Source organism: Schistocerca piceifrons, chromosome 5 (assembly GCF_021461385.2).
Source record: "Schistocerca piceifrons isolate TAMUIC-IGC-003096 chromosome 5, iqSchPice1.1, whole genome shotgun sequence".
In the NCBI taxonomy this organism is placed as follows: domain Eukaryota; kingdom Metazoa; phylum Arthropoda; class Insecta; order Orthoptera; family Acrididae; genus Schistocerca; species Schistocerca piceifrons.
The window spans coordinates 499,893,641-499,921,483 of record NC_060142.1 but is presented as its reverse complement, the minus strand read 5'-3'; the positions used below and the strand labels follow the sequence as shown (position 1 = coordinate 499,921,483).

At 45.2% G+C, this 27,843-nt stretch overlaps 1 protein-coding gene across 1 annotated transcript in view; it reads left to right on the top strand.

The window, feature by feature from the left end:
- Positions 1-27,843, top strand: part of LOC124797935 (guanine nucleotide-binding protein G(o) subunit alpha) — a 525,486-nt gene that overhangs the window by 119,728 nt on the left and 377,915 nt on the right. The gene's annotated exons all lie outside the window — the stretch shown is intronic.

Below are 27,843 nucleotides of genomic sequence, written 5' to 3'. Positions count from 1 at the left end.
GGATGAATGCTTTTTGCTGGAGACAGCATTACATATAAATGTCTAGATGAGGCCTTTGTCTAGCATAGAATACGAAATGTGTAATGATAATGATGATTATGATGATGATGGCAATGATGGTGTGATTTGCAGGTTTAGAGGACTACAGACGCTTCTGTCTGTTGTTGTAACAAGCACTGGTCTCATCTGCTGTATGCGTCGGCAATCATTTGGGTCATTTGAGTAGAGAGGCAGCGTAGACACGTTTGTGTAAGTACTGAACCATTGTCAGCTGTAGACAAACTGTGTTCCGCAACATTATTTCCTCTCACTCCGACATGTCTTGGCGTTGCCACACGACAGCTATGGTCAGGCTATCAATAGGGAATCTAACTCTTGGCTACAGAGCGTACGTAGACAAGTCTCAAGATGCGTTGTCAAATGTCCACCACAAGTGTCTCATTCTATATCTTTCTTCATCTGTATCTATAATCGGCAATCCATCTTACTGTGTGTGTCGGACAGTACTTCTGTTAATCTCTGGCTGCGTGTTCTACTTTAGTCCGCCCACAGAAATGTAGGGTGAACCTTTGAAAATGCCAGCCACTCATGCTTGCGGAACATCAGTAAAGTCGTTAAACAAATGTCTTCCGAAGAACCCGAGAATACACTTCTGTGGTTTTTAGTGTTTCATTCTCTTCAGTATTAGGTAACAGTTTAATCAACCTCTATCTGCCGTAAATGTAGTATTTTTGTATCGCATTTTGTGCGGTTTTGCGTCGCATTCCAGGAAAATTCCCTCTAAATTACAATTCTTCAAAGCAATTCTTTGTCCTTAATCACATCCCAAACATAATATTGTAACGGGCTGGCTAGTGAAGATACAAGGCTTCTATCAAATACACTAACGAAAAAAAAATCGCAAAACCAAGAAGGAGATGTGCGACATAAACGAAAGTTGATATGTGTGTTTCTACATCTGAAAGATAATGTCTATTCAGATTTCACGCCTGTCGCATAAGAGGCTCTAGTAGCGCCACTAAGAGGACGGAAATCCGGTTTGCTTTAAATACACGCTAACGGTTGTGAGCATTGGTTACCTTTGGGACTGGACGTGGTAAGTTGATATTGGTCTAGAATGCCTTTAAGGCGGCGAAGACGCCCTTATCAACACCTCACTGAGTTTTAACTAGGACGTGTAATAGGGCTACAAGAAGCTGGATGTCCCTTCTGCGATACTGCAGAAAGATTTGGCAGGAATGTAGCGACTGTACATGATCGCTGGCAGCGGTGATCGCGAGAACATACGGTCGTAAGAAGACCGGGCTTCGCACGGCCACGTGGCACTACCAAGAGGGAAGACCATCGTGTTCGGCGTATGGCTCTGGCGCATCGTACTGCATTCGCAGAAGCATTTTGAGCAGCAGTTGGCACCACAGTGACACAACGAACTGTTACAAATCTGTTACTTCAAGGAAAGCTCCGAGCCCGTTCCCTGTATTGTGCATTCCACTGACCCCAAACCACCACCATCAGCGACTTCAGTGGTCTCGAGTGAGAGCTCAATGGAGAGCAGGGTGGAGGTCTGTTGTGTTTTCTGATGAAAGCTGGTTCTGCGTCGGTGCCAGTGGTGGCCGTGCGTTGGTTAGTAGAAGGAGGCCAGTTGAGGACCTGCAGCCAACCTGTCTGCATGCTAGACACACTGGACCTATAGGGGAACTCGGGGCGGAACGGGATACTTAATGTTTAACAATTTCTGTAAAATAAAGGAACACAAGGAAACACTTCTTCAAGTGATAAAAAAACACCTTGTAGTGTAACCTAATGTACCTTATTTTAAAATAACTTAAAACAATACATTATGCATTTTTTACAATTTTTCAAAGAAAGTCTTGCATATTTCCCGTTCCGCCCCACCCACGGGGCAGAATGGGATAAGGGTATTTTTTGTTAAATTGTTGCATAAACGTTGAATTTGAATTACGAATATCGTATTAAACTATGACAAAATGTTGTATAACAGGCAATTCAGACTAAGGAATGTGTAATTTAAACGGCCGGCCGGAGTGGCCGTGCGGTTCTAGGCGCTACAGTCTGGACCCGCGCGACCGCTACGGTCGCAGGTTCGAATCCTGCCTCGGGCATGGATGTGTGTGATGTCCTTAGGTTAGTTAGGTTTAAGTAGTTCTAAGTTCTAGGGGACTGATGACCTCTGAAGTTAAGTCCCATAGTGCTCAGAGCCACTTTGTAATTTAAACAATTAAAAAGTCATTCTTCAAAATAAGAAAATATTTTAATGTCATTCTGAAAAATGTACACTGCTTAATAACCACCAAACCACTAACTACTAGCCCTTCCGACAATAGTCACAAATCAGCATTTCCTCTTCATCTTCACTGTCTATAGCAGCACATGAATTGTGCGCCCACTCTGGCATGCGAGCCAGCCCTCACGGAGTAGAAGTCCCCACAGTAGAGACACTTGGCATCCTCTCTCTCTGATTCTCTCTTGTCCATCATCTTCTTCTTTTGGTTTTTCTTAAGGTCTTTGATGTCCTCTGTTTTGGTTTTTTTGGGGGTGCAGTTTGATATTTTTGCCTTAAGTTGCATTGCACCTGACGTCCCTGTCCTGACATTGTCTATATTTGTGCACCCTCCTCCTTTCTGTAGGCCTACTTTACGCGCGACAGCATTCTGCAGTTCCTTCTTATAAGGAGGATCTGTTAATACGACGGTTTTTCCTTTTCGTCTTGTAGTCCGCCGTGTGTTTTGACAGAATAGTGGGATTGGAATGACAACCTCGGGCGATACCTGGAAAGATGAGTTGTTCGACGAACATAGCTGGTTGGGAGAGTCTGGCATCCATGAACATCCAGGCTGGGTTTGCTTTCTACTTGCATCAAAATATGACGGGGCAGAACGGGACACTATCCCATTCTGCCCCGTCCCGTTCCGCCCCGAGAACACTTCTGAAGTTAATAACTCTTATGGAGCGTAATAACTGACGTATTTAAACGCATTACATAATTAAAGTATAACAAATGCCATGCACTTTCAGGGAATGTGTCATTTTAGGGTATACAATTATCAATTAACAGCTTACCTGGAGATGAAATTCACCAAACGTTAGAACAACGCAAGCGGTAACGTGACGGACAACAATTCGCTTAAATCTCGCACTTCAAACTACACTCCTGGAAATGGAAAAAAGAACACATTGACACCGGTGTGTCAGACCCACCATACTTGCTCCGGACACTGCGAGAGGGCTGTACAAGCAATGATCACACGCACGGCACAGCGGACACACCAGGAACCGCGGTGTTGGCCGTCGAATGGCGCTAGCTGCGCAGCATTTGTGCACCGCCGCCGTCAGTGTCAGCCAGTTTGCCGTAGCATACGGAGCTCCATCGCAGTATTTAACACTGGTAGCATGCCGCGACAGCATGGACGTGAACCGTATGTGCAGTTGACGGACTTTGAGCGAGGGCGTATAGTGGGCATGCGGGAGGCCGGGTGGACGTACTGCCGAATTGCTCAACACGTGGGGCGTGAGGTCTCCACAGTACATCGATGTCGTCGCCAGTGGTCGGCGGAAGGTGCACGTTCCCGTCGACCTGGGACCGGACCGCAGCGACGCACGGATGCACGCCAAGACCGTAGGATCCTACGCAGTGCCGTAGGGGACCGCACCGCCACTTCCCAGCAAATTAGGGACACTGTTGCTCCTGGGGTATCGGCGAGGACCATTCGCAACCGTCTCCATGAAGCTGGGCTACGGTCCCGCACACCGTTAGGCCGTCTTCCGCTCACGCCCCAACATCGTGCAGCCCGCCTCCAGTGGTGTCGCGACAGGCGTGAATGGAGGGACGAATGGAGACGTGTCGTCTTCAGCGATGAGAGTCGCTTCTGCCTTGGTGCCAATGATGGTCGTATGCGTGTTTGGCGCCGTGCAGGTGAGCGCCACAATCAGGACTGCATACGACCGAGGCACACAGGGCCAACACCCGGCATCATGGTGTGGGGAGCGATCTCCTACACTGGCCGTACACCACTGGTGATTGTCGAGGGGACACTGAATAGTGCACGGTACATCCAAACCGTCATCGAACCCATCGTTCTACTATTCCTAGACCGGCAAGGGAACTTGCTGTTCCAACAGGACAATGCACGTCCGCATGTATCCCGTGCCACCCAACGTGCTCTAGAAGGTGTAAGTCAACTACCCTGGCCAGTAAGATCTCCGGATCTGTCCCCCACTTAGCATGTTTGGGACTGGATGAAGCGTCGTCTCACGCGGTCTGCACGTCCAGCACGAACGCTGGTCCAACTGAGGCGCCAGGTGGAAATGGCATGGCAAGCCGTTCCACAGGACTACATCCAGCATCTCTACGATCGTCTCCATGGGAGAATAGCAGCCTGCATTGCTGCGAAAGGTGGATATACACTGTACTAGTGCCGACATTGTGCATGCTCTGTTGCCTGTGTCTATGTGCCTGTGGTTCTGTCAGTGTGATCATGTGATGTATCTGACCCCAGGAATGTGTCAATAAAGTTTCCCCTTCCTGGGACAATGAATTCACGGTGTTCTTATTTCAATTTCCAGGAGTGTAAATCAGAATGGTTACCCTCACTTCCCTTCCATTCGGAGAAATAGTTACAGCCAACACAACAGGATGCAACACTTTCCAGTCTAGAAAAGAGCAATTTCCCATTGTGCCCCGCTATCCCTTTCTGCCCCGAGTTCCCCTACCTGGAGCTGTGGTCTGGGGTGCGGATTCTTATGACGGCAGGAGCACTCCAAATTTGTACCTCACTCTGGTGATTCAACCTTGTGTGCTGCCATTCATGAACAGCACCCCAGGGGGGGGGGGGGGGGGTTTCCAGCAGGATAACGCTCGCCCACATTCCGCTCTTGTAACCCAACATGTTCTACAGAGAGTCGACATGTCGCCTTGGCTTGCTGGATCACCAGATCTGTTTCCATTCGGGCACATATGGGACATCATCGGACGACAACTCCAGCGTCATCTACAAAAACCCATCCGTACATTGACCGACGAAATGCAATAATCACGGTTGTTATCTGTGTCAATGCTGTATGCAATTTATCCATTTAATAAACACTTTAAAACAAAGTAAATGGCATTAGTAACAAGATAATATGAAAAAGGAGCCTCTCATTCGTGATTAGTAACTTAACAATATAGGTATGAAGCCGGGCATCCATGATACTCTTTTTCTTATGATGATTAAGAGTCTCTTATGTTAAAATTTGCCATCGTAAAATCGGTATGCATTGTCAGAAGCCGGTTAAATAAACCATAATCATCCCTGTGCGGTTAGTATATGTAGCGAAAAAGGGATGTTGACTTGAGAAATAATATGTATGATGCTGACCAGCAATCAGAGTCTCTTCAACAATTACCGAATCAGCGTTGTTGTTGCAATTCCATCTTTAAAATTAATGCAGTTTAAGATGAGAATTCACAACAAAATGAAACTGTGTGTATTATAGTTTTCATGTTTAAAATCGAAAATCTAACAAAAAAATGGCTCTGAGCACTATGGGACTTAACATCTGAGGTCATCAGTCCCCTAGAGCTTAGAACTACTTAAAACTAACTAACCTAAGGACATCACACACATCCATGCCCGTGGCAGCATTCGAACCTGCGACCGTAGCGGTCGCGCGGTTCCAAACTGTAGCGCCTAGAACCGCTCTGCCACCCCAGCCGGCGAAAATCTAACAAAAGCGTTGTATAATATTTTACAGGAATGAAACTGAACTCACTGAAGATGAGACACAGGTGTCAGAAATACGTTTAGGTAGAACAAAAATTGTGTTTCACAAAAGGCAGAGTTTAGGAACAGCAGGTTCCAACCCCAACAATATGATAAGGAAAACGTTATTGAAATCTACCACAGTCAAGAGACTGTCTTTAAGGCTAATAGATGGATAAAAATCGGAACACGTGTGAAATGCGCTAATCCGTGTTCAATTGTTATGCCAATTTGTGTCACCCCAGCGCGTCTGCGACATGTAGGTAATCCGGTTTGTAGAACTGCGGGAATCTTGGGCCCCTTCTCTGCCGCTCGCTACGAGAGAAACTTCATCCCCGCATCAAAGCCGTATTTCTCCATAAAGGCGGTCTCCTTTTTGTGAGTCCTTTGAGGGCGGCGGTGGCGGCGGCACGGACGTAAAGTTTGTGCCTTGCCACCGAGTAATAATTTATGCGGCGAACCGCTGCCTTTGACTGGCTGCCTCAAAGGTCACGCCGACGACGTCGCCCACCGGATGCGGAAAATGCGCCGCTGGGGACGACAGGTAGCGACAGCCGAGGCGAACGGACACCGAGCCGCAGTACAATTCGTACCACAGTAGTCCGCCCCCTACATGTTGACGTCGTACAGACGACGTGATTCTGCCACTACGTTTCGAGTGTGTGATTGAAACACGGCGGAAGCCGCAAGTCGTTCAGATTATAGAAAATCTGGATAATCCGGAAATTAAAAAATCGGCTGGGTGCTAGTAGGAGTCCCGTACTGAAGGTTCCGTAAAAATTTAATTACATACACACCCAGTTCAGCTATTCCCTGAATCTAGAATCTCGACCATTTTTGTCTGTTATCGACGCTGATACTGGCAAGATACGGGTCCCAGAAATGTTAAAATTATTAGGAATACCGTCTCGAAACAAGACAAAGTTGTTTAGTGAACAATTTAGACCAAGGATTTTCGGGAATGTTTTAATCTCAATAATATAAATGTCCTCCCACCATGAACCATGGACTTTGCCGTTGGTGGGGAGGCTTGAGTACCTCAGCTATACAGATAGCCGTACCGTAGTAGGTGCAACCACAACAGAGGGGTATCTGTTGAGAGGCCAGACAAACATGTGGTTCCTGAAGAGGGGCAGCAGCCTTTTCAGTAGTTGCAAGGGCAACAGTCTGGATGATTGACTGATCCGGCCTTGTAACCCTAACCAAAACGGCCTTGCTGTGCTGGTACTGCGAACGGCTGAAAGCAAGGGGAAACTACAGCGGTAATTTTTCCCGAGGGCATGCAGCTCTACTGTATGGTTAATGATGATGGGGGTAAAATATTCCGGAGGTAAAATAGTCCCCCATTCGGATCTCCGGGAGGGGACTACTCAGGAGGACGTCGTTATCAGGAGAAAGAAAACTGGCATTCTACGGATCGGAGCGTGGAATGTCAGATCCCTTAATCGGGCAGGTAGGTTAGAAAATTTAAAAAGGGAAATGGATAGGTTAAAGTTAGATATAGTGGGAATTAGTGAAGTTCGGTGGCAGGAGGAACAAGACTTCTGGTCAGGTGAATGCAGGGTTATAAATACAAAATCAAATAGGGGTAATGCAGGAGTAGGTTTAATAATGAATAAAAAAAATAGGAGTGCGGGTAAGCTACTACAAACAGCATAGTGAACGTATTATAGTGGCCAAGATAGAAACGAAGCCCATGCCTACTACAGTAGTACAAGTTTATATGCCAACTAGCTCTGCAGATTTGCACAGGACAGATTAGCATGGAGAGCTGCATCAAACCAGTCTCAGGACTGAAGACCACAACAACAGCAATATAAATGTGACATAAAGAATCATGCGGCAGGTAGGCATTCATTATTATAATAATCAGCAGTTCTCCATTCACGCCGTCTGGACCGCGACCGTAAAAATCAGTCATCAGGCGAGGAATGACTTTATTGCTCATATGACGCGTTTAGGACTTCATCAAACATCAGATATGTGAGACCATTTACTGCAAGTAGATATAGCGCTTAAAGTTGTATGTGAAACAAACGTTCGCAAACTAGTCTATTGCACCTCATCGGTTGGAGATATATCATCCTGATGGAACTGCTGGAGGGTGTATCTCTGGAGGTTAGACAAAGGATGTATTTTCAGCGCGATAAGGCGCCAGCCCATGTCAGCACTGCTGTGAGGGATCATCTGAGAGCCACCTTCGGGAATCGGTGGGTCTTGTGTTGTGCCCTAGCCGCCCAGGTCACCTGACCTCACGTGTCTAGATTTCTCCGCTGGGGATGGGGAGGGGGGCGGGGAGGGAGCTATGAAGCAGGTGCAAACAGAACAAGACGTCGTCACTAGAATTTCCGTCGCTGGTGAAACAACTGCAGATATGCCAGGAATCTTCGACTGGACACGACGGTCAGTTTCCATGAATGCCACTACTCTAATTGGCAAGCTAAGCTACCCTCTGTTTATTATCGTCCATTGCGTCAGAAATTGCCATCAACACCATATGTACCATAACTAAGTACATTTGTTTTGATGTTCTCTGCCTCGTGAGTTAATTTGAACGAATAGATTCGGAACACCCTGTACGTTGTCATCACTGCACTACTGACTTGAAATTACAATTTTAAAAAGTTGGTCTTTTGTGGCGGTAAACTTCATTGTAACAGGATTGTGTAGAGGAGGGAGTGGGACCTCTTGTTGTCTTTTGCTTCTTACAGTACGCGGGGCGATTGAAAACTCCGTGCAAAGTCCAAGAGATGGCACCACCGGCGCGTATCGAGGTCATGTTTAGTTAGCATCTTTGGAAAGAACGCACACCAAGTTTCAGCCATATTGGTCTCTTTCTTTGTGTTTGGCATTCGTCTGAATCAAGAAAGTCGAAGAGAAGCTTGATAAACATTGCGGTGGCTCTGCACCTTCGATTAGAACAGTTTATAAGTGGTTTCAAAATTTTCGAAGTGGCCATATTGATACAAGTGATGCTGAACTTTCTGGACGCCCTGTGGAGGTTACGACTCCAGAAATCATTGATAAAATCAATGATATGGTGGTGGATGACAGAAGAGTTGAGATTGCTAGTGCTGTGGGCGTCTCGAATGAACGGACACATAATATTTTGCATTAAACGCTGGACATGAGAAAGCTAACCGCAAGATGGGTTCTGCGATTGCTCACGCTTGACCAAAAACGGAATCGTGTGAAATGTTGCAAGGATGGTTTGCAGCTGTACGGAAAGAATCCGCAGTACTTTAAGCGTCGTTTCGTCACTGTAGATGAAACATGAATAGATTACTATACTCCTGAGACCAAACAACCATGTAAACAATGGGTTACCAAGAGAGAATCTGCACCAAAAAAGGCGAAGACCAGTCCTTCGACCGGAAAGGTTATGGCGACTATCTTTTGGGATTCGCAAGGGATAATCCTCATCGACAATCTGGAAATGGGTAAAACTATTACAGGTACTTATTATTCATCGTTATTGGACCGTTTGAAAACCGAGCTGCAAGAAAAACGCCGGCGATTGGACCACAAAAAAGTCCTGTTCCGGCCGCACGGGATTAGCCGAGCGGTCTGGGACGCTGCATTCATGGACTGTCCGGCTGGTCCCGGCGGAGGTTCGAGTCCTCCCTCGGGCATGGGTGTGTGTGTTTGTCCTTAGGATAATTTAGGTTAGGTAGTGTGTAAGCTTAGGGACTGATGACCTTAGCAGTTAAGGCCCATAAGATTTCACACACATCATCAGTCCTGTTCCATCACGACAATGCAGCAGCACACACCTCAGCAGTTGTGGTCGCAAAACTAATGTAAATAGGATTCCAACTTTCTTCACCCCCCCCCCCCCCCCCAATTCGTATGTGCCACAACTCATAGAAATCGGCGAATGGGGTATGTGCTCTTGTTTTCCTCACGCTCACCGGCAACGCGCACGTCTCGTGTTGTTTTCTGCGGCTTGATAACTCAGCCAGTACGGTGCAAGCCTAGGACTGTCCTCTCTATTTATGTTGTTACGCTGTTTTAGTATTTCAGTGGCCTCTCTGATCTTGTGGTTCAGTATTCCTACCTCCTGGGAAGTAAGCAGGTTGCGCTGAATTTTATTTTCTTGCCAAGTCTTTCTGGTGTTCGGCCACTGCAGATTTGTTGTGTTGCGCAAGTCGAATGTATTCTTCGTGCTGCCGTATACGCGTCGCTGTTGGCCTGCTTGTTTTGCCGGTGTATATTTCTCCACACTAATAGTCCAGCTTGTATACGCCTGCAGTCTGCAACCAATCAAGGCACACGCTATGAGAGGCAACAGACAACAGCAGATGCCCACTCTCTCCAGCACAGGAAACCATCTACAATAAAGTTTCGTACTCCTTCCGCCATAAGAGACAATAATAATATTGTGACGTAATGTCGTGCTCAGTAGAGCAGTCATAACAAAACATAATGCATCAGGACAATCAAATACACCAGGAGACCCAGAAGAAGGCCACTGTAACAGTGGGTGATACAAAGGTTTGATCAGTGATTCTCACTCTGGCCTACACAGTTGTCTAGCTCTTAATCACTTTGCTATTCTGCTTCGTAGGGAAACTTGGAGCTGAACTAAATTCATAATAATGGTACAAGGTTCCAGGAAAATGTAAATCCATCGGAATACTTCATGTTGCACGAGTTCCATTTTTAAAAAAAGGAGCGCAAGAAAACACTTCCTAAAGGTGAAAAAAGTCATATTGTAGTGTGACCTAGCGTACCTTACTTGAAAATCACTGAAAACTGTACATTAGGAACTTTTAAAATTTTTAAAGAAATTCTTGCATATTTCCCGTTCTGCCCTATCTGCGGGGCAGATGGGATAAGTCATTTTGCGAAATTGTTGTAGAAATGTTAAAATTATTAGGAATACCGTCTCGAAACAAGAAAAAGTTGTTTAATGAACAATTTAGACCAAGGACTATGGAATCTTCAAAAAAATCGTTAACAATAAGGAAATATTTTAAATTCATTTTGACAAATGCACAATTATTTTTAATGCTAGATGCCAAGATACTTTGTTTGAATCGCATCATCCATGCACCCGCTATCTTGTTCCGCCCCAACATCCGCTACATACGCACACCGACTAACAGAGCGAAGAGTTGGGCTGTCGGAACGATCGGCTTCGTCAGTAGATCTTCGAGAGTCCAATTATTTGATGGGACAGGTAATCTACACACTGCACGGGGCCCAACGCGTCCGATCATGAATCTGGTTCGACAAATTGTACAATTCGTCGGTCTCCTGACATTAATGGTAAAAGTTCAATACATTGTAATCGTCATTAAGTCAATGATTTTTCACTGAGTGGAATTAATCGTAGCCTACATCACTGAAGGCAAATGCTAAGCTGGTTCTTCTATAATGGCTAGAGCCATTTTGCTGCCCCATCTCTGTCCATTCATGCTTGTACTTGGTATTTAACGACTTGAATGCCGACGATTCATTGAGCTGCAACCTTCCTTCCACTGCTAGCTGGAACAAGGCTGGCGGAAAGAGGGGAGGTAGCTCTCGATCGCCAATCACCTCCTATAAACACCAAACCTCTCCCCTACGTCTCATGGAGTCAAGCCGTACGACATTTTTTATGGTTATCCGTCTGTCTGATGGCGACGTTAAGCTTGGTGGATCCCTTGAGGGTTCTTCAGATAAGTAGGCCCTTTTATGGTACGCGCTTCACTTGGCGAGATGACGAAGGCCCAAGCGCACTGGGTTCACGTTCGGAACGATCATGATTCAAATCCAGACTTTTTTTCCTGTGTCTCCCCAAGTCAGTTAGTGCCAGTTTCTATCTTATCCTCGCCTTGTTCGACTGATTCTTGAGTATTCTTCATCTATCTGGTATCCCTACCAGCTGGCAGAAGAGATAGAGAAGATCCAACGAAGAACGGTGCGTTTCGTCACGCTGTAGTCTAGCCAGCGCGAGAGCATTATGGAGATGCTCAACGCAAAGTATATTGGCAGACGTTACAAGAAAGGCATTGTGCATCACGGAGAGATTTACTATTGAAATGTCATGAGGGCTCAGTTAGTGGTACTTAAAGTACCCTCCGTGACACGCCATTATGTGGCTTGCGGAGTATGGTGTATGTAGATGTAGATGCAGGTGAAGCAGCTGAGACAAACCACCCCCAAATATCTCCAATACGTTTTCACGTAACTCGACGTATTTTGTGTAACTGGTCTTTGTGCTTCGCCCTATATACACCGGTGTCCAAAATTAAAGCAACAAACGGAAATTTGGAAAGTTGAGGTTAGTTGGCCACAAAACTGTATATATGGGTGATAGCAAAGTAGAAACAGTTAAAGAATACAGAATGCAAACAGCTGCAACATGCATAACGGTAGTAAAATCTGTTCTTCGTATTTCCAACTTAACAGATTTGCACACGCATTCTGACAAATGGTTAATGTGCTCAGTGTGGCTGTGGCTACCGCTGGCAGCAGTACAGACATGACAACGACTGGGCATGCTGTGAATGATGTCATCAATCTGATCTTTGAGGCAATAACGGCCGTTCCTCCTGCAGAGCTACTCGCAAGTCTTGGAGAGTGTTTGTGGAAGCTGGCGGATGCAATCCGTAATCCTGTGCACACCAGACGTGCTTTATGTGATTAAAATCTGGAGAGAGAGAAGACCAAGCCATGGGTGCAATATCTTCCGCTTCCAAGAAAACTTCAACCATCCTTGCTGTATGAGGTTGACCATTATTGTCCATCAATACGAAGTCTGGGCCCACAGCACCTCGCCACAACCGCACATGAGGTCCCAAGATTTCGTCACGATACCTGACTGCCGTTAAACCTTGCCGATTCACCCTGTAATTCCGTGAAGAGGTGTTCGTGTCTTTAACATAATCCCTGCCCTCACCATTAGGGATCCTCCTTGATATCCATCTCTTTCCACAGTGTTTGGGTCCCGATATCGAGTTCCGCGTTCCCTCCAGATGCGAATCCGTTGTCGACAATCGCTCTCCAGACCAGATCGGGACTCATCTGTGAAAACAATATTGGCGCAACGTTCGACCGTCCAGGTGGCATGCTGACAGCTTCGCTCCAGACACTCCGTTTTGTGAAGACGCGTCAGAGTTACACACGCAGGAGGTCTCCAACTATAAAGACCACTCTGCCGAAATCTTTTGAGCACCGTTTGACTCGGTACAACACGTCCAGTGGATGCTGCGTGGTCAGATGCCAGTTGCCGCGCAGTACTAAAGCGGCACGGTCGTTCCCTTACAGCCAGACAATGGTCCTCTCTTTCTGATGACACAGATGGTACATGTACATCTACGTATATACTCCGCTAGCCACCAAGCGGTGTGTGGCGGAAGCCACAATTCGCCCCAAAGTCATATTTCCCCCCTCTGTTCCACTCGCGGATCGCGCTAGGGAAAAACGACTGCCTGAACGCCTAAGTACGAGCTCTAATTTCCCTTATACTTGAATGGTGCGCGATTGGAAGGTTGATGGTAATAATATATGCTCTACATCCTCGGCGAAGATCGGATTTCGGAGTTTAGTGAGCAGCCCCTTCCGTTTAGCGCGTCGTCTATCTGCAAGTGTCTCTCACTTCAAACTTTGTATGAGATTTGTAACGCTCTCGCGGTGGCTAAATGTACCAGTCACGAATCTTGCCGCTCTTCTTTGGACCATCTCAATCTCTTGAATCAGACCCAACTGGTAAGGGTACCATACAGACGAACAATACTCTTAAGCAATTTCCTTTGTTGAAGGACTGCATCGCTTCAGGATTCTACCAATAAACCGCAATCTACATTTCGATTACTTGTGTAATCTGATCATTCCACGTGAGATCATTTCGAATAGTCACACCCAGATACATGACAGATGTTACCGCTTCCAAAGACTGGGCATTTATTTTGTACTCGTACATTAATGGGGATTTTCGCCTTGGTATACGCAGTAGGTTACACCCTGCCCTACCCTGGTCTTCGGGACACAGTTTCGGTCTCTACGAACTGTCGCCACATTCGAGAAACAGCAGAATGATTCACATTAAGCCATCGCGCCTTAGCAGTTTGCGGTCATTCTTCCCATGGCCCACCTCTGCAGAGAGTCTGGTAGGCACCTTCTCTGTGTCATACTGCACCGTCTGTGACTGTGTACGCAGCAGTTGTAGAAGAGGGACTGACCGGCAAACACTACCCCATTTGACAGGGGCCCTGACGTCATCGTTGGCGTGGTTGTCCGTTGACCGAAATTCCACCTTCCATGCAGAACTTGATAGTACAGACATATGTTGGCAGTTTGTATGATTATATCGTGAATTACACACAGAACGGGGAAATAGCTGTTCGTTGCTCTAACGTTGGACACCTGTGTACGCTGATGAGCTTAAACATTATCACCACTGCTCACCGCTATATTATTTGCTGCCTGGTGGCATATCGGGCCCGTAACGTGATAAGGAATAATTTAATCGGAGCCGAGACAAATGGGGGATCATTCAAACGACGATACGGGCTATAAACGAGGAAATCCATCGACGTAAGCGACTTAAGCAAACGACATATTGTTATGGCCCGACGTTAGGCAACGAGCGTCTCGTAAATGGCAAAGCAGCTCTTCGCGTGCTGCTGTTGTCAGCACGAGCAGGCTACCAGGTGCTGGACGTCCACGCCTCACCACAGAATGTAGAGGTCGGAGGTTTGCCCGCTCCGTAATGAAGGGTAGGCGGCTATCTATTGCAGGTCTGACGAGAGAGTATAATGTTAGAGTAGGCACAAGCGTTTCGGAGCTCACTGTTCAGCACTGAACACGGGGCTCTGCACCAGGTCAGCAGGTGATCATCGAGATTGGGCCGCGCGTCAGTTGACACGTGTTGCCTGGTCGGATGAATAGCTTTTCTTGGCTAAGTTCCACGGGAGCTCGAAATTTAGAGCGGATGTCAATGCGAGATGCTTTTAATAGTTTCCACAATGAAACATTGTCTCAAAATATGGTAGAAAACCCAAAGAGGTTCTGGTCGTATGTAAAGTACACCAGTGGCAAAAAACAGTCGGTACCGTCACTGCGCGATACCGATGGAAATGTTACCCATGATGGTGCCACTAAAGCGGAGTTACTAAATACAGTTTTCTGTAATTCCTTCACGAAAGAAGACGAAGTAAGTATTCCAGAATTCGAAACCAGAACAGTTGTTAGCATGAGTGACATAAAAGTAGATATCTTAGGTGTTGCGAAACAACTCAAATCACTTAAGAAAGGCAAGTCTTGCAGTCCAGATGGTATACCAATCAGGTTCCTTTCAGAGTATGCAGACACAATATCGCCTATCTTAGCGATCATATACAACCGCTCACTTGAGGAAAGGTCTGCTCCTAAAGACTGGAAAGTAGCATAGGTCACACCAATATTCAAGAAAGGAAACAGGAGTAACCCATTGAATTACAGACCCATATCACTGACCTCGATTTGCAGTAGGATTTTGGTGCATATACTGTACTCGAACATTATGAATCACCTTGAAGAAAATGAGTTATTGATACATAACCAACACGAATTCAGAAAATATCGTTCTCTGCAACGCAGCTCTTTATTCCCATGAAGTAATGAGTGCTGTCGACAAGGGATCTCAGATCGATTCCACATTCCTACATTTCCAGAAGGCTTTTGATACAGTTCCTCACAAGCGATTATTAATCAAATTGCGTGCATATGGACTATCGTCTCAGTTGTGTGACTGGATTCGTGATTTCCTCTCAGAGAAGTCACAGTTCGTAGTGATAGACGGTAAATCATCGATTAGAACAGAAGTGATATCTGGCGTTCCGCTAGGTAGAGTCATAGGCCCTCTGCTGTTCCTGATTTACATAAATGATCTAGGTGATAATCTGAGCAGCCCCCTTAGAGTGTTGCAGATGACGCTGTAATTTACCGTCTAGTAAAATCATCAGACGATCAATACCAATTACAAAATGATCTAGATAGAATTTCTGTATGGTGCAAAAAGTGTCAATTGGCACTAAACAAAGAAAAGTGCGAGGTCATCCACATGGGTAATAAAAGAAATCCGATAAATTTTGGGTATGCGATAAGCCGCACAAATCTAATAGCTGTCAATTCGACTAAATACCTAGGAATTACAATTACGAGCAACTTAAACTGGAAAGACCACATAGATAATACTGTGGGGAAGGCGAAACAAAGACTGCGCTCTGTTGGCAGAACACTTAGAAGATGCGACAAACCCACTTAAGAGACAGCCTACATTATACTTGTCCGTCCTCTGCTGGAATATTGCTGCGCGGTATGGAACCCTTACCAGGTAGGACTGACGGAAGACATCGAAAAAGTGCAAAGAAGGCCAGCTCGTTTCGTGTTATCACGCAATAGGGGTGAGAGTGTCACTGATATGATATACGAGTTGGGGTGGCAGTCACTGAAACAAAAGCGGTTTTCTTCGCGGCGAAATCTATTTACAAAATTTCAGTCGCCAAGTTTCTCTTCTGAATGCGAAAATATTTTGTTGACACCATCCTACGTAGGGAGAAATGATCGTTATAATAAAATAAGAGAAATCAGAGCTCGAACGGAAAGATTTAGATGTTCCTTTTTCCCACGCGCCATTCGAGAGTGGAATGGTAGAGAAGTAGTATGAAAATTGTTCGATGAACCCTTTATCAGGCACTTAAGTGTGAATTGCAGTAGAACCATGTAGTTGTAGATGTCTTGTCAGACCAGGTCGATGGTCTTGCCCGGTTATGCCGCCAGTCGAGTGAACGGTTACTCGAAATATCCACCGCACCTTCGATGTGGACCGGAGGGGGCTGTATAATGCTGTGGGCGACATTCACTTGTGCTTCCGTAGGACCTATGGTAGTAATCGAAGACACTTTAACAGCTGCGCAACACGTGAACATTACTGCGGTCCACCTGCATCCCTTCGTGCTTGATGTCTTCAAAAACGGTTCAAATGGCTCTGAGCACTATGGGACTTAACTGCTGTGGTCATCAGTCCCCTAGAACTTAGAACTACTTAAACCTAACTAACCTAAGGACACCACACACATCCATGCCCGAGGCAGGATTCGAACCTGCGACGGTGGCGGTCGCGCGGTTCCGGATTGTAGCGCCTAGAACCGCTCGGCCACTCCGGCCGGCGCTTGATGTCTTGCCCGACGGCGATGGTATTTCGATAACTGTCGGTGCTATGTTATGTCTTGGCAGCCAGATCGCTTGATCTGAATCCGATGAGACATTTGTCACACGCTATCGGATGCAACTCCATGCTCGCAAACCACTCGACCGTAGCTTACGAGAATAGCATCACGTGTGCGTAGAAACCTGGTACCACGTACCCGCGGGAACCTATTAAGGATTTGTCTAATCCATGCCACGCAGAATCGCTGGTCTATTGCTGCGTTCCGAAAGTGGTCTAACGCGCTATTAACAAGGTGGTCACAATGTTCTGGTTCTTAATTCTGTGTACTACAGAGTAACGAGAGTTTCACGTGATTCGAAGCACCGCTACGATGCTCATTAAAACGATTCGTTATCCACATGTTTTTCTCTCGCAGGCATTTTAAACTCTATTCCGGCTAAGTCGCTAGTATTTATATTCCATTTCGCCCTCCAAATTACTCGGATTGATTTTGATCTACCGGCCCGTTGTGGCCGTGCGGCTCTAGGCGCTTCAGTCTGGAACCGCGTGACCGCTACGGTCGCAGGTTCGAATCCTGCCTCGGGCATGGGTGTGTGTGATGTCCATAGGTTAGTTAGGTTTAAGTGGCTCTATATCTAGGGGACTGATGACCTCAGAAGTTAAGTCCCATAGTACTCAGAGCCATTTGAACCATTTTTGATTTTGATCTGAAAAACCATTATCTCTTCCTATTGGTGAGGAACCGAACCAACCACAAATGCTTTTAATAAAGCTTTCCTTCAGTGCCATAACCGGTTTCGGGCTATAATGCTTATCTGCAGATGGCTAGCATTTGATAATACATCAATGTTTTCGTCAGCAGCACGTCGCCCTCTCCTACACTCCACAATAGCATTTGAATATTTAGAGTCACTTTATACACTGATCAGGTAATATCTTTATGACCACCTATCTAATAGCCGGTATATCCACCTTTGTCACGGATAACAGCGGCGACGCGTCGTGGCATGGAAGTTTTGAGGCCTTGGTAGGTCGTTGGAGGGAGTTTGGCACCACATCTGCACACAAAGGCCACCTAATTCCAACAAATTCCGGGGAGGGAGGCAATGAGCTCTGACGCCACGTTAAATCACATCAGAGTGGCCGAGCGGTTCTAGGCGCTTCAGTCTTGAACCGAGCGACCGCTACGGTCGCAGGTTCGAATCCTGCCTCGGGCATGGATGTGTGTGATGTCCTTAGGTTAGTTAGGTTTAAGTAGTTCTAAGTTCTAGGGGACTGATGACCTCAGATGTTAAGTCCCATAGTGCTCAGAGCATTTTGAACCATTTTTGAACCAAATCACATCAGATCTGGTTAGTTGGGGCGCCAGCACATCAACTGGAACTCGCCACTGTGTTTCTTGAACCACTTCATCACAGTCTTGGCCTTGGGACACGGCGCATTATGTTGTTGAAAAATGACACTGTCATAGGGAAATATGATCGTCATGAAGGTACTCCTTGGCCGTCATGGTGTCTTGCAAGTGCCCCACTGAGCCCATGAATGCCCACCTGAATGTTCCCCAGAGCATAATGGAACCACCATCAGCTTGTCTCCGTCCTGCAGTACAGGTGTGAAGGAGATGTTCCCCTGGAACGAGCCCACCCATCGGCAAGATAAAGAAGGCATCGGGTTCATTAGACCATTCAACGCTCTGCCACTGCCCTGGCGTCCATATGCTCATTTCAGTCGTAGTTACCGATGTTGTGGTGTTAACATTGGCACATGCATGGGTCGTCGGCTGCGAAGGTCCATCGTTAGGAGTGTTCGGTGCACTGTGTGTTCGAACACACTTGTACTCTGCTCAGCATTAAAGTCTGATGTTAATGCCGCCACAGTTCGCCGCCTGTCCTGTCTTATCAGTCTGCCGGGCCTACGACGTCCGACATCTGTAATAGGGGGTGACCGCCCAGTACCACGACGTGAGGGCGTGGTTTCACCTTGGTTCCGCCACGTGCTGAAGATACTCACCACAGCACTGCGCGAACAACCGACAAATCGTGCAGTTTCCGAAATGCTCGTGTCGAGCCTCCGGACCATCACAATCTACTCTCGGTCGAACACATGAGTAGTATCCTCACTGACGCTACATGCACTGTGCGTGTGTCTGACTAGCAATCATTCCTCACCAGGTGCCACTGCTATCGCTTGGTTGTGTTTATATCGATAGTAGGTCGATTGTCATAATGTTCTGGCTAATCAGTGTACGAGGTGTGACAATAAATAACGAGACTGATTTTCTTTGCAAGATGTGGCAACCCTGCAGGCACAATATCTTTGACCTTGTCCAAGTGGCACATCGATGCAACTGCTCAGTCGTGAGTTATGCTGTAATAAGTTAACACGTGTTTGTGTCTCTCATCACGGAAATGGAACCGCATAATCTTGCGCAACGGTATGCCATTTCTTTTTCCGTTAAATTAGATGAAAACGCGACGGCAACTTACTGTAAGCTTCAGAAGGCTGTTGGAGAGGAGGTTATGTCAAGTGCTCAAGTTTTTCATTGGCATAAAATGTTTAGTGAAGGCAGAACGGATGTTGAAGATGAAGACCACAGTGGACAACCATCAACCTCACGGACGGATGTCAACTTGGCCAGGGTGCATGAACTCTTATGATCTGGTCGAAGATTATCCCTGAAAATGATTGCAGAAGAGCTGAACATTATTCGAGAAACGGTTCGTCTAATAATAACTGAAGCTCTTTGTATGATAAAGATCACGATAATGCGCCATCCCATACTGCTCTGTCAGTACAGAAATTTTTAACCTCAAAACTAGTTTCAGTACTACCACAGCCACCTTATTCACCAGATATTACTCTGTGCGACGTTTTTCTATTTCCAAGAGTCAAAACGGCGGTCAAGGGAGACCATTTTCACACAACACAAGATGTCCAAATAGCTGTGACGAGGGCCTTGGAGGATATTACAGAAGATGAGTTCCAGAAATGTTACCATCAATGGCAGAAGCTCTGGAAAAAGTGTGTCCAATCAGAAGTGAACTTCTTTGAAGGAGACAACACTAAACTTGACTAAAACGGTAAGCAACATTTTTTTTCACGTCAGTCTCATACTTTATTGTCGTACCTCGTATGTTGCTTCGCTAACAAAACGTGCTAATGTGTTTGCATTCCATTAGGTACAAGATGAAAGAGTTGTCTAAACTTACATATGTACCAACGGATGTCGATCTGAAACACTTCATAATATTCTTCATCTCAATTTCAGTGTCAGATATGTGCTTTACATTCGATATTTTTGTCTAAAATGCAAAGAGCACCCACCAAGCTAAGATACCATTCATTTACATTAAGCAAAGATCTAAACTAGGCAAAGAAAATGTGTAGGACTAGCAACATGTTAACAACAGAAGTAATCTTTCATTCTAAGCACTATAGGACATATTTTAAGGAGATTTTTTTCGTTTTTTTCTTCAGCAACTCACAGAACAAATATTAACGGATATTATTGAGCCATCAGACTACATACTATAAATTAGACATACCTATACACTGCCAGAAAAAATACAACAACCTCAAGGACTGTGTTCAGTGACACCAGAGTGTAATAGGTGTATACTGAGGGACTTTAGTGTTAGTTATTCATTTTTAATGGTAATTGGTGATAAGATGGCGCTCAGGAAACCTGTCTGTGCAGCAATATTCATTATAGGGGTCAACCATGCCCCACCGACGAGTACTTATTCGTGTTGAACATCTTCAACCATGTGAACGGGGTAGCATTGTGGGCCTGCGGGAAACTTTGTGGACGTATCAACGGATTGTTCCACAAGTTGGACACCGCTCTCAGTAGTGGTCTGTGGATTATTCCCACATATGTAGACCAAGTAAGTACAGACGCAAGACGCATCTCAAGTTCGACGCACTGAGCGAGCAGCGGTTGCCTATTGAACATTTTCCAGGGACATCCGGGGACGTGTTACACCTGCTGTGTTATCAGGGACCGCTGGAAACCGTATGCTTGCAGCAAGATTGAGATGATGTGTGCCTCTGGCCACACTACCACTGACACCACAACATCGCCAAGCATGGCTACTCTGGTGTCGTGAAAAAGTTAATTGGAGAGTGGAATGGCACTGTCTTATCTTCAGTCATGAGAATAGATTCTGTCTGTATGCGAGTGAGGGAGGTACACATGTATGTTGCAGAGCTGGAGAGCTGCCTGTTCCACACTTCATTCGCCCACAACACACAGATATCATTGCAGATTTTATGGCGTGGGGGCCATTAGTTACAACTTGAGGTCACGTTTGGTATTTCTGCAGGGTAAGGTAACCAGAGGCCGCTACACTGCTCAGGTTGTTATCCCCGTGCGACAGCCATTTCTTCGACTAGATGGTGCTGTGCTTTTTGAGCAGGACTTTGCACGGCCACGTAAGGCTGCTTCGACGCAACGTGCTCTTTGTGGCGCATAACAGCTGTCCTGGCCAGCAAGATAACCAGATCTCTCTCGTTCTCAACGCCCTGCGAGAACTATGATCGTTTGCATGCGAGGAAACACTCTTGCGTTGCCGCGAGAAGACGAGGTGTTTTACTTTGTATTGATGCTCTGGTTGGGCACCGTTTACTGTAATATACCTAGAGGGTATTGTGTGTGTATGTGTGTGGTGTGTGTGTGTGTGTGTGTGTGTGTGTGTGTGTGGTTGTTTTCCGGCAGTTTATAACACACATGATGATTATTACAGTGTAGAACTTAGCAGAGGACAGTACAGAAAGAGGAGGCTGAGAGAGGGCAACACATTTGCTCAACATTAACGTTCAGCTGTAATTAACTTTCGTTACTTGCGTCTTCTCTTTTCAGCACACAGATCGTGACCTACTACGGACGAAGCTTTTGTATGACGTTTGCTCGTTAACTCTGTACACTATTGTGTACGCTATTCACGACGAATGCTCCTTCATGTCCTTCGCGGGAGCATTTCCTCACAGTTAACCCCTTTCGGTCGATAGATTCATTTAACTGATGTTCAAATACTAATGCAAATGCAAATGATTCGCATATATTTACGTCAGAATGATTTTGAAAACAATCATTGGTTACTTCAATATAGCGGAAGATTCTTGTCATTGATTTTTATTAATTTCTCCACATTTACTTCTCATTTCATATTTTTCTTATCTTTCTCCTATTTATTTTTCTTCCCAGAGCCCTCTGTTCTCGGAGGCAATGCCCCGGTCGTCTCAGCCTAATTACGACCCACCTATTATTATTACTGGATGGTTTCCTTAATTGTGACGTTATTATTTACGGATATCCTCTTAGAATTAACAACAACATAGCGTAACATGACACAATTCTCAACAATACAGGAGGACTACAGCTGTGTAGTCCGTTGCTTAGCATCAGTCTGAGATGAGGAGACTGGCGAACAATACGACCATGTCCGATCTGAATCAGCAAAACAGTTAAACGCAGTAAGAGCACGAAGCAGCGACAGCAGTCAGTAGGTACGCCATCAACAAACATCTGAGTTGCACCAATCAGTGACACAAAAAACACAGGGATCTAATCGATTGCGCCTCTCCACCGGACGCGTAACAAATTCTCACAGGTATGTATTGTCAGTCAATATGGAGATCTTCGACACTGCAGTTATATTCAGGGTAATTTGATTTTCCAAATCAATTTTCCATCCAGTCTTTTAATCAAAGTGTACTGAGGCAGCAGAATGAGTTTTATATGTCTCATTACTACAGGAAAAGCGGAGTACTACAAAGTATATATTCTGCTGCGAAGTTTCTGCGCCAAGTAATCTCTGTATTAGCTCGTATATGTACTGTTCGACAAATAGAGTGTTTACGATGACGTCTTAAAACACACGTTTTCCGTGCAGATAGGATAAAAGAGAATACATTTTTATAACAGTTTCTAACAATCATAGAGGACTGTCAATCGTTAAGCTGTGTTTATGTCAGAAAATTAATTTTCTGTTTAAATAATGAAATTCGATTTGAAATTATTTCCCGTTGCATACAATAAATCAAAATACCATTTTTGTACCATCCTCAATCCCAGAACAGTACACCAACTTTTTCTTGGCTTCCCCGCTCCCAAGTGTTGAATGGGTGGAGGTCGCTTAAATTCTACCTCTGCTAATAAGTTGGATCTTCTCGCTTCCAACTTTGGCGATCAAATGACACTGTGCCCAGCAGACCTGACACAGGAGTCGTCATTGTGTAATATTGTGTTTCATTATGATGACTTGACTGTGAGTATGATTTGCTCATGACCTCTTTCGCCACTGTGTATCCCTTGATCTGATACAACAAGTATGATGTGCATTCAAGCTATAACGCTTCTGATTTTTTTTCTCAAAGCTGGAAGCAGATAGAAAAGTGCGGGTGGGTTAAAACACGGATGCAATCGTTGTGATCACGTGACAGAGATAGCAGTGCTGTATGACACACAAAACTAGAGGCAGCGGCGACAATGGGGACAATCCTTGGATACTTACAATGGCGAAAAGTGTCCACCAGGTGGCTGCCAGCGATGTTGAGTCCGCAGCTCGTGGTCTCGCGGTCGCGTTCTCGCTTCCCGAGCACGGAGTCCCGGGTTCGATTCTCGGCGGGGTCAGGGATTTTCACCTGCCTCGAGATGACTGGGTGTTTCATCATCATTCATGAAAGTGGCGAGACTGGGCTGAGAAAAAGTTGGGAATTTGTACGGGCGCTGATAACCGCGAAGTTGAGCACCCCACAAACCAACCATCATCATCATCATCATCATCATCATCATCATGGATGTTGACGGACGACCACACGGCAGCACACGTGGCATTTTACCAGGCAATGTTGACAAGTGATGACAGCATGAATGGGACTTTCTTTTCATCGATTGTGACAATGGGTGAGACATGGATGCGATTTTTCAGTGGTGAAATAGACACCTAAAGAAGCATTCGCAGCGGCCATGGAATCAAGATGTCGGCACTGTGAAAAATGTGTACGACTGTGGTATGATTACCTCGAGAAGGACACAAATTTCACATTTTTCATGTGATTAGTTTTGCCGGCCGCGGTGGCCAAGCGGTTCTGGGCGCTTCAGTCCGTAACCGCGCGACCGCTACGGTCGCAGGTTCGAATCCTGCCTCGGGCATGGATGTGTGTGATGTCCTTAGGTTAGTTAGGTTTAAGTAAGTTCGAAGTTCTAGGGGACTAATGACCTCAGATGTTAAGTCCCATAGTGCTCAGAGGCATTTGAACCTTTTTTTGTGATTAGTTTGCGAGAAAATATATCGGACGTGTTGTAACATGAAAGCTCTTCGTACTAATTGTTCACTGTAAATAAACTCTCGGAGCAGTGGCTGATGGGAGTAGCTGTTCAGACAGAAGTCGGAAGATTGTGTAAACTTCAGACTGATCTTTCAGTTGTTCCATAAAATTTGGGGCGTGCAGCCGCATAAATTCAGCATCTTCTTCTAATATTTCGGCTGGAATCCGTCCAGACAACCATCTTCTGAGTGAGCCGAGGTGACTAACGCTCCAGCACTTGCTCCGTCCTTTTAAACTCGAGTACCGAACCACTGTGTATGCGGCCAAAGATACACAAGGCGCCAGAGAGGTTGTTAAGTGGCAAAGAGGTGTAAAATATGCATGTAAATTAAATCTATGACTGCGCAATCGATCCACACGGTGATATCGATGTGTCACGGAGAGCTGTCTTTGTGATTTAATTACAGAAACTGCCGGATTCCATGATTTGTACAAGTTGGCGACGAATTTAATTAATAGAGCTAGATTTATTCACTTACACTAATCAATTTTTCCTATACGTTTCCTGAAGTGTTTATCTGACAGATCTTTTTCCTCGTCATTCTTTATAATTTCTACCGTTAATACTCCTCCCACATTATAACACAGCGCAAATCTTCACTAGATTTAACTCTGGACACTGGCGCAGACTTGGGTGTTCGCTGCCCTATCTAGTCCCGTAGTCAACTAAGTTCTTGCTGTGGATATTTCTTAAACTATCACGATTCGAAAATGGCGAACGTTACCTTGGTCACTGTAACTTTTGCATACGGCAGAAAATGGAAATCAAAAGGGAGAGGCTGTAGGGTCTTTTGTTAAGTCGTCGTTTTACATACACGGAGAAGCCACCTGCTTGTTCCGTGTTGACAAATGTTTGTTGAAAAAGTTTGTTTGATCTACTTACGTCTGTGGTTCTTTTGGGGTTGTATGAAGGGACTTCAAAAAGTAAGTTACACATTATTATGGCTGGCCAAGTAACTTTTATTGAACGCTACACTACACTTCAGAGTGACACAGATACATGGCATCATTTTTCGCCGTGCGGAGTAGCCGCGTTGTCTTTGGGGTCTTGTCACGGTTCGCTCGGCTCTCCCCGTTGGAGGTTCGGGTTCTTCCTCGAGCATGGGTGTGTGTGTTATTCTTAGCGTAAGTTAGTTTAAGTTGGATTAAGTAGTGTGTAAGCTTAGGGAATGATGGCAGTTTGGTCCCATAAGATCTTACCACTAATTTCCACTATTTTAAACATAGTCACTAAGCCTCCGTAAACAACGGCCAGAACGTTCCATCAGTGGTTGAATACCTCGGTAATAGAAATCGGCTCCTCTGTCTCGGAGCCATTCGGCAATCGCTGTGTAAACGTCGTCATCGCAGGAAAATCTCTTTCTCCCCAGATGGTCGTCAGCTTGGCGAAAATATGGAAATCACGTAAAGCAAGATCTCGAAAACCTGATCAGCATTACTCACGCCTGTGTGGCCTTTGTCATATTGTTGGCACGATTCCATTATGACCGGACGCAAGACTGTATTTGAGCCAGGTGCCGCCAGAATTTCACGGTGAATCTACAGTATCTGCAGTGTACACGTTTTGCCCAGAAGAATCGTAGTCTGCCGCGTGCTTCGATGTTGTTGGAGTATGTCTCCAGCTGTCGTGGACTTTCACTCGCTCACTGTGGTGCACCTGTAAACCGTACTGCAACGAAACTGTGTTTGCACGAAACCTGCAACATGTACTCTCTTCTGACAAAGTGCCATTCTTGTGCAATGGTCTTATCGTGGGACGACACGCGTAATATACTTTCTGAAGTACCTACCTACTTCAAGACCTTCCTGGGTTGTCCATCATCTCTCATCCTATGCAGATTGTTTCCACCTTCCTCTACATTCAGTCATTTCGTCATTAATACCAAATACCTTCAACTCATTTAGAACGCATTTACTCTACATTAAGTCTCTTCTTGTGAGCCCTTTATTCTTCTCATCAATCTCGTCTCTTCTGCTTGTACTTGCTCTCATTATTCTTTCTTTTATCCTACTATCACTACCTTACAACATTAAAGATGTCACAATACTTTTATAATTTTATTTTTGTATTTTTTCGGCTTTCGTACTCAAGCGTTCTGCTTATTGTCCTATATACATACTGAAATTTATGCAGCTATTGTCTCTATCGTTATCAGAATTATAACTCGTGTCACAACCCATATATTTAATGTGTGACATCTGATCAATTACTTGGTTAGTTACAGTTTTGGACAGTAGTTCGTATCCTCCTTGAAAGACTGTAATTTTCGTCTTACGTGCTTTGGTATTTCATTGTGGACGTAATGCACCACCTAGTTGTCTTGTGGTGAGTGTGTACTGGGAAATGCCGACTACGTTAGAGCTTCTCTTGCTACACAAAAAGAGGGGAAGTGTATGAAGCACGTCCGCTTCATTCAGTGTAAGGAAACAGCAAACCACAGGTCCTGCGGTCATGAAGCTCCGTGACTCGTGGATAAAAAGGACGCGAAGACGTTCTCTGGACGCGCACGTAGCAGAAACGGATGACAAGTATTCAACGGCGCTTCCCACTGAATGAGAGCTTAGCCAAGCGACATAAGACGGCGCTTTTCACTGCTCGTAATGAATTAGAGTTAAGTAGGGTGTTAGGTGCTGCTGCGACTCATGACGTCATCGCCACGGCAGCCGTGATGCCACGTTTCCCGCCCTCGTTTGAAGCACCAGATGCAACGTGGGCAACCTCGTGCATACGTGTCCTCAGCTCCATAACGGAGAGTGGAGAAATAAACACAAACCTCGTGGGAGGACGAGTCTGTTTTCATGCCTGGCTTCCATAAAATCACTGTCATTTACACAAGAGTTAGCTGATTTCGGCTGTGTACTATTATACTCCTAAATTTATACCGTTGCCCTTTGTGGGTGTATAGAAATGTACATCTGTCATTTGCGTACGTAACCACAGTCGCGTAAACACGAGAAGGGGCGCTTTAAAATAACATTGCTGCCGTAGTAGTATACGCTCATAAACTTAAAAACTCATAATATGGCACCCGTAATTACGGTTTGATCAAGGGTTTAAGGTATGCAGACTGTGTGCAGTGTAGGCCCTCAGCGGTTATCTGGAATCAAAAACGGGTAATATCAGTCGATACTACATTAAATTTATGTGAGCTTATACCTAACCAAAATAAAATAACCTTAAATTTAACGATATGGTGCTAACTCTAACTTTGAGTTCGATTTTTATGGGCTTCTTTCACTGTTTATGGATGTACAAAAAGTAGTTAATATTCGCAAATTCCACATGTTATAGGTATAAGCTCCCAAAAAAACTGTTTACTTTTCGGAGGTCAAAGGCAGAAGTTAATAGGCTGAACCTTTTTTATTTTATGCTGCACGTACTTCTGAAAAATCGTCTCTCAAGAAAAAACTGTTTGAAGCTTACGGAAAACCTTTATAGCCATTATTAGTTCAATTTGCATAAAAACTACATGTTATTATATTTTTTGACACTGCTGATACAGTTATGAAGTTAGATTTTCGAAGTTCAAAATGGCTAATCCAATATGGCAAACCAAAAATTTTGTTATGACCCATTTTCACCAAAATTTGACCAAAAAATATATTTTT